Source organism: Lycium barbarum, chromosome 3, assembly GCF_019175385.1.
Source record: "Lycium barbarum isolate Lr01 chromosome 3, ASM1917538v2, whole genome shotgun sequence".
Lineage (NCBI taxonomy): Eukaryota > Viridiplantae > Streptophyta > Magnoliopsida > Solanales > Solanaceae > Lycium > Lycium barbarum.
This window is the reverse complement of record NC_083339.1, coordinates 24668737-24680144: the sequence shown is the minus strand read 5'-3', so window position 1 is coordinate 24680144 and position 11408 is coordinate 24668737.

The following is an 11408-nucleotide window of genomic DNA, read 5'->3' as shown; positions in this document are numbered from 1 at the left end:
CGCAGCAGTTGAGGCATCTCCAGATGCAGCCTCTGATCCCTCCTTCTCGGATCCATCACTGGACCCAGATGTAGATGATTCCTTCCCGTCAGACTGGGAGGTGTAGGAGCCGGTACTGTGACCTGTCTGTTCCACGGGGGAGGAGCAGCCCTGGTCTTCTTCACGGGCAGAACCTCAAGCTCATCATCCAACCCCTCGTCTCTAAGTGTGGGTTGGCCATCGGGCCTCCTTCGCCCCATTGCTCTTTGCGTTTGCCTCGAGCCACCCCTCGGGTGGTTGTCAACTTGGGTGGCGCCATACCTGTAATCAGCAAAAACCACAATCTAGTCAATCCGTACAAGTGAAATCAAAACAGTTAGTTTCTAAAGAAATGTTTTCAATTCTATGATGTTCTCAGTCTGCAGACCGTTGATGTGCTTTGACGGGCCGTCGAACCTGTCGACGGACCGTCAAACAGCTCGACGGGATCGTCTTTGTACAAAGACGGTTCGTCGACCTGTTGACGGTGCCGTCGATATGTTTACGGCCCTGCATAAGTATCCAACAGTTACCAGACATCAAACATTGCTTCGGCTTTGTGTTTTCCACTTCAAACAATCAGAGAACCATCTTTTCATTATTAGGCACATTTGCGGTTTTGGGGTTTCGGGTTACTCAGACTTCACCCTAATTTTTTACTCAAGTTTCAACCCTTTCGGCAATTATCCGAGTTTCGTTTGGTGGGTATAATGATTTCAAACCGAAATTTTTAATCGAAATACCCTCCAACCCGTTGGAGCTACTTAGACTTCACTCCTTAAACATCATGTTATAACAGAATTCTCTTTTTCGGGCCATTGGCGGGCATAATGAACCAACAAGTTGATCAAAATGCCCGCCGACTCAATGGAAGCATGATCTTCTCGTCCCCACGAGTCTTCCTAACAACAATCATACCAAATTCCCTTCCCCCAACCACAATTTCTCAATTTTTCAATTTTAAGCATGGATTTCAATCAACAAGTACAAACCCTAAGTCATAATTTCTACCCTTGGCATTCAATCGTCACAGATATCACCCCATTCTCCCAGTTAAAACAAACCCAACTTATTTAATTATCAACAAAGATAGCCTAGGTATCAAATGTTTCAATTAGTTTAGGAACCCTAGGCAATTTCTTTAGCAATTTTCGAACAGATACCAACACTAAAACCAAGAAAGGGTCGAAATTAACTCATCATACCTGTTTATGTGAAGAAGTAGAAGAACACTTGATCAATTTGAGAAAAAAAAAACAGAGCAATTTTTTGTAGATACTAGGCAAAGGGTTTCCGTTTATGGAGGTTAGGGTTGTTTCTTTTGATTGTGGAGGAAAGTGGAGAAGTTAATGGGGAGTTTATGGAGGATTTTGTGGGAGTTATGGAGGGAAAAGAGAGGGAGTTTAGGAATTTGAAGTTAATGAGGGAAAGTGGAGAAGTTAATGGGGATTGTTGAATGCTCTGACCGTTATTTTGTTTTAAAAACATGACTGTTGGCCCTTCATATTTTTTTTCTGAAGTTTTTTGGACGAGTCGTCGACATGTCGATGACTCGTCAAGGCATAAAGACGATAAGAAAATTAAAGAAAAGAGTTACCTGTTGACGAGTAGTTCGACGGTGTCATCGAACTTGTCGACAGTTCGTCGACATGCTCGTCGATTTACTTACCTACAGATGAGCAGTTGCTAATCCTCAGAAGTTCAGCTCTGCACACTGTCATTGTACATTGACGGTCCGTCGACATGTCGACAGCCTGTCTTTTTGCTCTGGTGTAACTTTGCTGGTTTTCCGAGTTTCAGTTCCTGCGCACTCGATACCTAAAAAAAACACAATAAAAAAAACTAAAACCTACAAAAATAAAATTATAGAATTTTAAACTTGGGCTGCCTCCCAAGAAGCGCTTGATTTAACGTCGCAGTACGACGGTGTTATCGGATTACTCTTGGTCGGGACTTGCCGCGTCAGCATTCGTCCCAAGGTGCTTCAACCGATATCGGTCCACAACTCTATCTCCGTCAATCGTACCATGATAGTGATTCACCCTCTGCCCATTCACTTTAAATGTCCGAGTTTCGTCTTCAAACTTCAATTCAATAGCTCCATGAGGTGAGACACTTACCACTTCAAAGGGACCTAACCACCTTGATTTTAATTTGCCCAGAAGCAGCTTCAATCTAGAATTAAACAACAATACGGGGTCACCCTTGTAGAATTCCCGCTTTAGGATTTTCTTGTCATGATACTGCTTCATTCTCTCTTTGTATAGCGCTGCACTTTCATAAGCCTGATAGCGGAATTCATCCATCTCGTTAAGCTGAAACAACCTGAGTTTGGTCGCTTCTTCCCAATTCATGTTCAATTTCTTCAAGGCCCACATGGCTTTATGCTCAAGTTCAACTGGTAGGTGGCATGCCTTCCTGAAAACTAGCTTGAAGGGTGAAGTCCCAATTGGAGTCTTGAAGGCAGTCCGGTAAGCCCATAGAGCATCATCGAGCTTTCGGGCCCAATCAGTTCTGTTTGCATTCACCGTCTTTGATAAAATACTCTTTATCTACCGATTAGAAACTTCAACTTGCCCGTTTATCTGAGGATGATACGGGGTTGCCACCCTATGCTTGACTCCATACTTCTCCATCAATCCCGCAAAGGCTTTATTCCAAAAGTGAGAACCACCATCACTGATTATTGCCCTTGGGGTACCAAAACGAGTAAATATGTTCTTTTTCAAGAATCTCATAACACTCTTGGCTTCATTATTAGGCAAAGACACCGCTTCTACCTATTTGGAGACATAATCAACAGCCACCAAGATGTATTTCATGCCACAAGAGTGTTATATCTCGTATTTCGTACATTCGGACATTTCAAGGAAGTCGTGGTAAGATAAGGGCAAGACTATTTTTCAAAATTATTTTAATGAACAAGTTGTTTATTAGTATGGAAATGTTGAGAAAAGCTAAGGGTAAAAAGGAAAATTCACAAAGTGGTTCATGGTAATATTGTGGAAGGCTAGGGGCAAAATGGAAATTTCACAAAATATTCAAGAAGGTCCTTGAAGGGGGCCATGTTGGCCGTGTGGCATATGCCCATATTTTTATTAAATGGGGCTAATTATAAATACATATATGGACCAAAGCTTATATAATAAGACAAGTGGTCATATTTGTTTAATTTAAGAAAGTTCAAGAAAAAGGGAGAAGGGGACATGTGTCCACCTTATATATATATATATATATATATATATATATATATATATATAATGGATGACTAAATAAGGCATATTCTATCCTCTAAATAAAGAAGCTTGGAGAGAAAAGAAAAAGAGAGAGAGAAGGGGGTGTTCGGCCATGGTTGGCCGAACATGAACCATGGAAAGTGATCAAGGAAAAATTATTTTTCCCTAGTATTCCAACTAATTGGAACGTTCTCTTTAACGTGGAGTAGTTATTGGAGCAAGCGGAACATCCATTCTTGCAAGTTATAAACCCTAGCTAAGCCAAGAAGTTAGATGAAGAAGGTATGTGCTCAATCTTCTTTTTCATGTGTTATAGATGATTTGTGAAGTGTCGTAGTATGTGAAAATGGATGAAATTCATGATATATATGTGTGGAGGTGGTGGCCGAATAGGGCCATGTTGTGTGGATATGATGAATTGATTTCATTTAGTAGTTTGATTGTTGATGCTGTGAATTCCATAATAAAAATGAAGATTTAATGGTTTGAAATGAAGTGGAAATTGTTGGTAGATTATTGAAGAAGTTAATGTGATATTAGTATGATTCCTTATATTTGTATGAATGAATTTGTTAATGTGTGGGTTGTGGATATAACTCATGAATTTGGAAGCAAGAGATGTGTTTGGAAGATTGTAAGTTGGGTGTTGTGATTGTATTGAATATAAGAAAAATGTTGTTGGATTATGTAAAAGAAGTTACTAACGTTAGAATGTATTTTGGATTAATTGATGAAGTTGTTAGTGTGTAGATTGTTGGTGTAGTTCATGAACTTGGAAGAGAAGAAATGTGTTGTTTGTTGAATTTGGAAGGTTTCGGGTGAAGTGGTATGTTGGTTGGGTTGTTTGAACATTACGTGAATTGTTTGAAAGTTCTTGAACCATGTTAGAATATAATTTGGATTGATTGTTGAAGTTGGAGATGTGATTGTTGGTATTGTTGTGATAATTTGGCCGAGTTGAATTCTCGGATTGTTGTTGATGAATTGGCCGAGTTAGATTCTCGGGGATGGTGTATTTACAGGGGAGATGTTGCCGAAATTTCGGCAGATTATAAATGAATTCATTTGAAGGATTAAGGCAAGTGTATGACGACGAATCTAATGATTGTGTGAATTCTTTTGAATGTAGACTAGCAAGCTTGGATAAATAAGCGTAGCTAATAGGACGTGGAACAGGTATGTAAGGCTTACCATTTCTTTCTTTGGCATGATCCTTATGAAACGAGCTGATGACGTATATGTATGATTTTAAAGAAATTCCTATTCTTAGAGCCACTAGGATGACTAATGTTCTTGACTTCCGAAGAACTATTTGCTATGTCTTGATGCAAGTGTGTGGTTTCAAAAGCCTTATGTTGATTTGATCCATAGCGATCTCCGAAAGGTACTTGATATGATTATTACTCTGATTTTCCAAAAATGGCTTCTGAAACGTTCGTAGAAGGTTCTGTACTTCAAACGCTCATAATTTTCTTATACTAAATCGGATTGACCCGAAACTTGTTTCTGAGCCTTCACGTGTCGATTTATGTATGTACCTATCGAGTCTTAAAAATTTGTTCTATGTGTATATGTATATGAAGTGACGGCTTATGAGATTTATGATCTTATTCCATGTTCTCTTAACGCTGTCATTCGTTGCTAGTCTCATCTTATAAAAAATTATTCCTTCGAGGTGAGACGAAGCCATGATGATTATTCCATAATATATTCGGAGGTTACCGACCTTACGTCACTCCGATAAAGACATAACATTCTTTGGGCTCTCCTGCATGCTGCTTGCATGATATATGTATATGATATATGTATTTGATACATGAACATGATATATGTATATGTATATGTACATATATGGGGTAAGGGAAAAAGTGAGGCGCTATAGACGCATAGCCACCTGATCAGTTGGTATCAGAGCCGGTGGTGGGGCAAACCTCAGCAAGAACGCTGAGTCCCAAAGGGGGGTGAGTGTACGGCTTTCCTTAGGTGAATCCCACATTGGTTTAGGCAAATTCCACATTGGTTCAGGCAAATCCCACATCGGTCAATATCGTCCCGGACGCGGGATATATGTGGCTAAATGGATCGGAGCCGACGCCTCGGCAATATGATACGTTCTATTTTCCATATATATGAAAAAGAAATGTTTTCAAAGAAGGTAAAATATGATATATATATATATATATATATATATATCGGGCTGCACGTTCCGCAACACTAAGCATGCATGATACCCACCTAAAAGGCACTCAGATGTACAGGTTACACTTTTACCTCATGATATGCTCTATATTTCCATCCTGTTATTATTCATAATTACATCCCTTACTATGTTACTATTCATGCCTTACATACTCAGTACATTGCTCGTACTGACGTCTCTTCTTGTGGACGCTGCGTTTCATGCCACGCAGGTACACCCAGATGAGTAGGAGTCACTATAGAAGATGTTCCAGCGAAGATGGCAACTCCATTTGCCTCTGGAGTGTTGTCGGGTCAGAGTATTAAGTTATAATGTCTTGGTCGAAGTTAGAGACTTTGCAGACAGAGTTGTGGGTATCGGAAGTCAGTCTTGTAAGCGGCTCCATCAGCCGATGTGTCATTTTGTGTTATGTTATAAAGTCCATGTGATTACAGATTCTATCTGATTTGAGTACGATGGAAAGGAAGATTTTGAAAGCCTTACTATGTATTTCATGTTTATTTGATTTAGAAGTCCAAAGAGGTTATGTATGTAATAAGAGTTTGCGGGTTCGCTCGGCCCTAAATAAGGGTCGGGTGCCCATCACACCCTAGTGAGATTAGGGTGTGACAGAGCTTACAAAGGGACCCATAAAATCAATTCCCCAAACATCGAACACTTCAACCTCCATTACAAAGTTCATAGGCATCTCTTGCCTCCTACCAATATTCCCTTGCCTTTGGCACTGATCACAAGAACGCACCATCAGGTTGGCATCATGAAAAAAAGTGGGCCAATAATAACCACATTCGAGAATCTTGGCAGCAGTCTTCATACCACTATGATGTCCCCCAACTGGAGAGTCGTGGCAAGCCTTCAAAATCTCCAATACCTCACTCTCTGGGACACAACGTCGAATAATGTTATCAGCGCAAGTTCTGAATAAGTATGGTTCATCCCAATACTACTGACGAACATCTCGCAAAAACTTCTTTTTCTAATATGATTTTATCTCGTCGGGAATGACACCACTCACCAAATAGTTAGCAAAATCAGCAAACCAAGGTGCCACCTGCATGGACACCACCAAAACTTGCTCATCTGGAAACGCATCTTCAATGTCAAGTTCTTCTGCTGGCACCCTAGTTTCTTCAAGTCTAGAGAGATGATCTGCGACCTGATTTTCGGACCCCTTTCGATCTTTTGCTTCGAAATCAAACTCTTATAACAAAAGGACCCAACGAATCAGTCGTGGCTTAGCTTTCTTCTGCGCCATCAAATATCTCAACGCAGTATGGTCGGTGTACACCATAACCTTGGACCCCAGCAAATAGGATCGAAACTTCTCAAAAACATATACTATTGCAAGCAGTTCTTGCTCGGTAACTGTGTAGTTCATTTGCGCCGCATTAAGTGTCCTACTAGCATAGTAGATCGGGTGCATAATTTTATTGTGCCTCTGACCAAGAACAGCACCTATCGCAAAGCCACTCGCATCACACATCAGCTCAAAAGGTAGGGACCAATCAGGAGTAACGATAACAGGAGCAATAGTGAGGCGGTCTTTTAATTCATCAAACGCCTTTTGGCACTTGTCATCAAACACAAATTTAGCCTCTTTTTCAAGAAGCTTGCACATCGGGTTAGCAATCTTGGAGAAGTCCTTGATGAAGCGTTTGTAGAACCCAACATGTCCTAAGAAACTTCGGACACCTTTGACTGAGATGGGTGGAGGAAGTTTGGCAATCACATCTATCTTCGCTTGATCGACCTCAATTCCCTTTTCAAAGATTTTGTGACCGAGGACAATCCCTTCTTTTACCATAAAGTGACACTTCTCCCAATTTAGTACCAGATTTGTCTCCTCACATCTTTTCAGCACTTGACCCAGATGGTCAAGACAATCATCAAACGAATCACCAACAACAGAGAAATCATCCATAAATACCTCCAAGAAGTCCTCTACCATGTTAGAAAAGATCGACATCATGCACCTCTGAAAAGTAGCTGGTGCATTGCACAACCTAAAAGGCACTCGACTGAATGCAAATGTCCCATAAGGAAAAGTAAAAGTCATCTTCTCTTGATCTTCTAAGGCAATGTTGATTTGATTATAGCCCGAGTATCCATCTAGAAAGCAATAGTACAACCTCCCAGCCAGCCTTTCCAGCATCTGATCGATGAAAGGCATGGAAAAATGGTCTTTACATATGGCAGTATTCAGCTTCCTATAATCCATACAAACACGCCACCCAGTAACTGTCCGAATAGGAATCAGCTCATTCTTTGCATTAGGCACCACAGTGATACCTCCTTTCTTTGGTACACATTGAACATGACTTACCTACTTGCTGCCTGCAACTGGATAAACTACCCCAGCGTCTAACCACTTTATGATCTCCTTTTTCACGACCTCTTGCATGTTCTGGTTTAATCTCCTCTGAGCTCAACACTCGGTTTGCTGTCCTCCTCTAGCTGAATTTTATGCTCACAAATACCAGAAGGAATACCCCGAATGTCTGCTATGGTCCAACCAATAGCACGTCTGTACTCGCGCAAAATCTCCACTAAACGCTCAATCTGTTTCTCAGTCAATAATGCTCAAACGATTACTGGCAATGTCTTGTTCGGACCAAGGAACTCATAGCTCAAGTGTGCTGGGAGCTGTTTGAGTTCAACCTTCAGAGGCTCGGCAATAGAAGGCTTAGCTGGTGGAGTATTTCTATTTGCAAGATCAAGATCAAGCCTTCTTGGGTGATAAGTGTAGGAACCTCGACCCTCAAGCGCGTTTATAGTTTCCACGTAGCCCTCCATACCACAGCATCAAAATTTATCAGAACTGCAGCGAGAGCTTCTCCCAGACTTTTTTCTTCCATTTTATGTTCAACCGCATTATCAATCCCATCAAAGGAATCAATAACCGAGATACTCTCATAAGCGCTTGGCAACTTCATCCCCTTGCTTGCTTGGAAAGTCACTTCTTCATCATTCACTCGAAACTTAATTTCATTTTTCTCAGAGTCCATAAGCGCTCTTCCCGTAGCAAGGAACGATCTTCCCAGGATGATGGGAATATCTCTATCCACCGCATAATCCAAAATTACGAAATCAACAGGCAACATGAACTTACCTACTTGCACCAACACATCATCTATAACCCCAACTGGCTTATTGATAGATCTGTCAGCCATCTGTAATCGCATAGAAGTCCGTCTAGGAGTCCCCAATCCAGATTGTTTGAAAATAGCAAGGGGCATCAAGTTGATACCCCCCCCCCCCCCCATTATCACACAGAGCACAGGCGAATGCGTGAAGCCCAATATTGCACGGAATGTAAACGCCCCTGGATCTCCCTTCTTCTGAACTGTGGTGGAAGCAATAATTGAACTCACGCGGTGAGTCAAATTCACTGTCTCATGTTAAATAGACTTTTTCTTCGTAAGCAGGTCTTTCACAAACTTAGCAAATCCGAGCATTTCTTTGACAGCATCCAAGAATGGAAAATTCACTGTCAGCTGCTTCAACTGATCATAGAACTTTTGACACTTAGCATCATCATTCTTCTTTGCCAACCTTTGAGGAAAAGGAGGCTTTGCTTTGTACATCTGAGTCAAAGGGCGAAGAGCCCCTTTTATCGTGTGTTTCCCTGTATCAGCAGCAACTTCTGAAATATCAGCAACTTTTTCTTCACCACGGACTTCCGCATCAATAATAGGCACATCAGAATGCACCTCTTCTTCCTCAATAATCGGCTCTAGATCAACCACCTTCTTGTCAGCACCTAGAGGCATTTTACCACTCCTCGTGCTAATAGCAAAATTACATTCCACTCCCCCACCATTCTTCGGGTTCGGAATGGTATCACTAGGAAGCCCTCATTTTCTTGCAGGATGTTGTTCTCTAGAAAGATCAAGCAACTGTTGTTCAAGATTCTGAATAGCTGCTGAATGAGAGACCACCGTCTCTGAAAGGCCAGATAGTGCCTTTTCAGTGTTCGTCTGGCTTGCTAACACTTTCTCAAGCATTGACTCCAACCTCGAACTACCTTGATCATTAGATTGCCCTTTTGGTGGAATGTAAGGGTTGGAACTTCTGTTCCCAAAATTACCATTGTTGTTGTATCTCCCTTGGTTCGGTCCACCATAGTTGTCATTGTAGTTTTCTTGGTTGTTGTTGTAGTTTCCTTGATTATATGACCCTGCCCTTGTTGGGGTTGCCAGTATCTCTGAATCGGCCCAGGAATATCCCCCTTTGCTATGTAATCTGCATACTGAATATTCTCAACTTGTGGAGGGGAGCCCTCTTGATACGGACCCTCTAGGACTTGGTACATTCCAGGCGGCATGCCTGAGATATCTTCACATACGTTCACCTTCTTCGCTTCTCTCTCATCAAGCCTCTTTGTCAGTAAAGAGATACTAGTGGCCAATTGTGCGAATGTCTGCTGCGTTTCCTGGCTATCTTTCACAGTGTTTTGAATCAACGGTGTTCCAAGTGATAGTCCATCAGAATTACTTGAATGCCATGCTTGGCTGTGGGTAGTCAATCGGTTAAGTATATCAGTAATAGTAGCATAGGACTTATTCATAAAACACCCGCTGGCAGCATTATTGGTTATTGCTTGGGTCATAGGATCCAAACCTCTGTAAAACTTCTCTTTCAAAATCTATTCTGGAAAACTATGGTTTGGAATCCTATCCAAATATTCCTTGTACCTCTCCCAAGGTTCAAAAAGTTGTTCCCCATTACGTTGTTTGAATTCGTAAATCTGATCACGAATTTCAGCCCTCTTACTCGGGGGGTACCACTTCCTGAGAAAAACTCTGACCATCTCTTCCCATGTAGCAATAGAGTTCTGGGCAGCTTTGTGAACCGTTTTCTTGCTTCTCCGACTAACGAATATTTGAAGAATTTCAGTCGGACTGCTTCTTGAGTCACACCCTGTTGGATATGCTGAGAGCACACATCCAGAAAGTTTGTTATATGTTGGTGAGGGTCATCATCGACTGCATTCCGAAAGTATCCCTCTTGTTTGAGCATACGATAGAGGGAATTATCAAACTTGATAGTAGTAGCAGTCACTCTCGGATGAATGATTGCAGATGCAAAGTCTTCATCTGCTTCTGGTTCATCAGCAAAAACATTCTCGACTGGAAGTTCGTTGTTGGCCATGATCACCTGGTTTACAATGTAGCAAACGAGGTGTGTTGGAATATGACAAAGACTTTAAGAAGAGTAAACACTATTTAGTAATTTCAAAACCGTATTCCCTGCAACGGCACCAAAATTTGATACGCTCAAATTACACCTATTAATGGTATAATACGGACGTTGTCAAATATAGTAACACAACGAGGTTGGGGTCGAATCCCACAGAGAATATGGCGTGAAAAGTTTACTAAACAAGTATTATACTAATCTTGCGGTCCTGGTGTATTCCAGAAAAGGGTTTTATAGTTGATTTGGTTTGTGGACTAATTTAAAATGACTGGAAATTTAATGTTGTAAATATATAGGTAAAAGGAACCAAGGTTGTGTCCCCGTCAGATAAAGTGTATGATCATGGGTATCGATCTTGATATACTTCTAATGCACTGTTTGTATGGATGCACTTAACCTCTATGTGAATCTAAACTATTTCCCAATAAGAAAAGATTAATTCTTTCTATGCTTTCTCCAAAGATAAGAAAGTATGCATGAAGAACGGTTAATTATGTCAAGTAAATTCCTCTTATTCCTAAGTGAATTTAGTAAACAAGGTTTAAAGCCCTGAGTTCTTGTTATTTGTTCTTACCTAACCCTAGCTATTTTCCCAAATAAACTAAAGTTTATGGCGTTAGCTAATGTTTGCAACCACTAACTATATGATGAATACGAAGAACAAATAAACCCTAACAATCCATTATGCGTATATCTTTTACAATCCCTAATCACAACACACCCATCCTTGGGTTCACAACCTTAGTAAAGGTGTT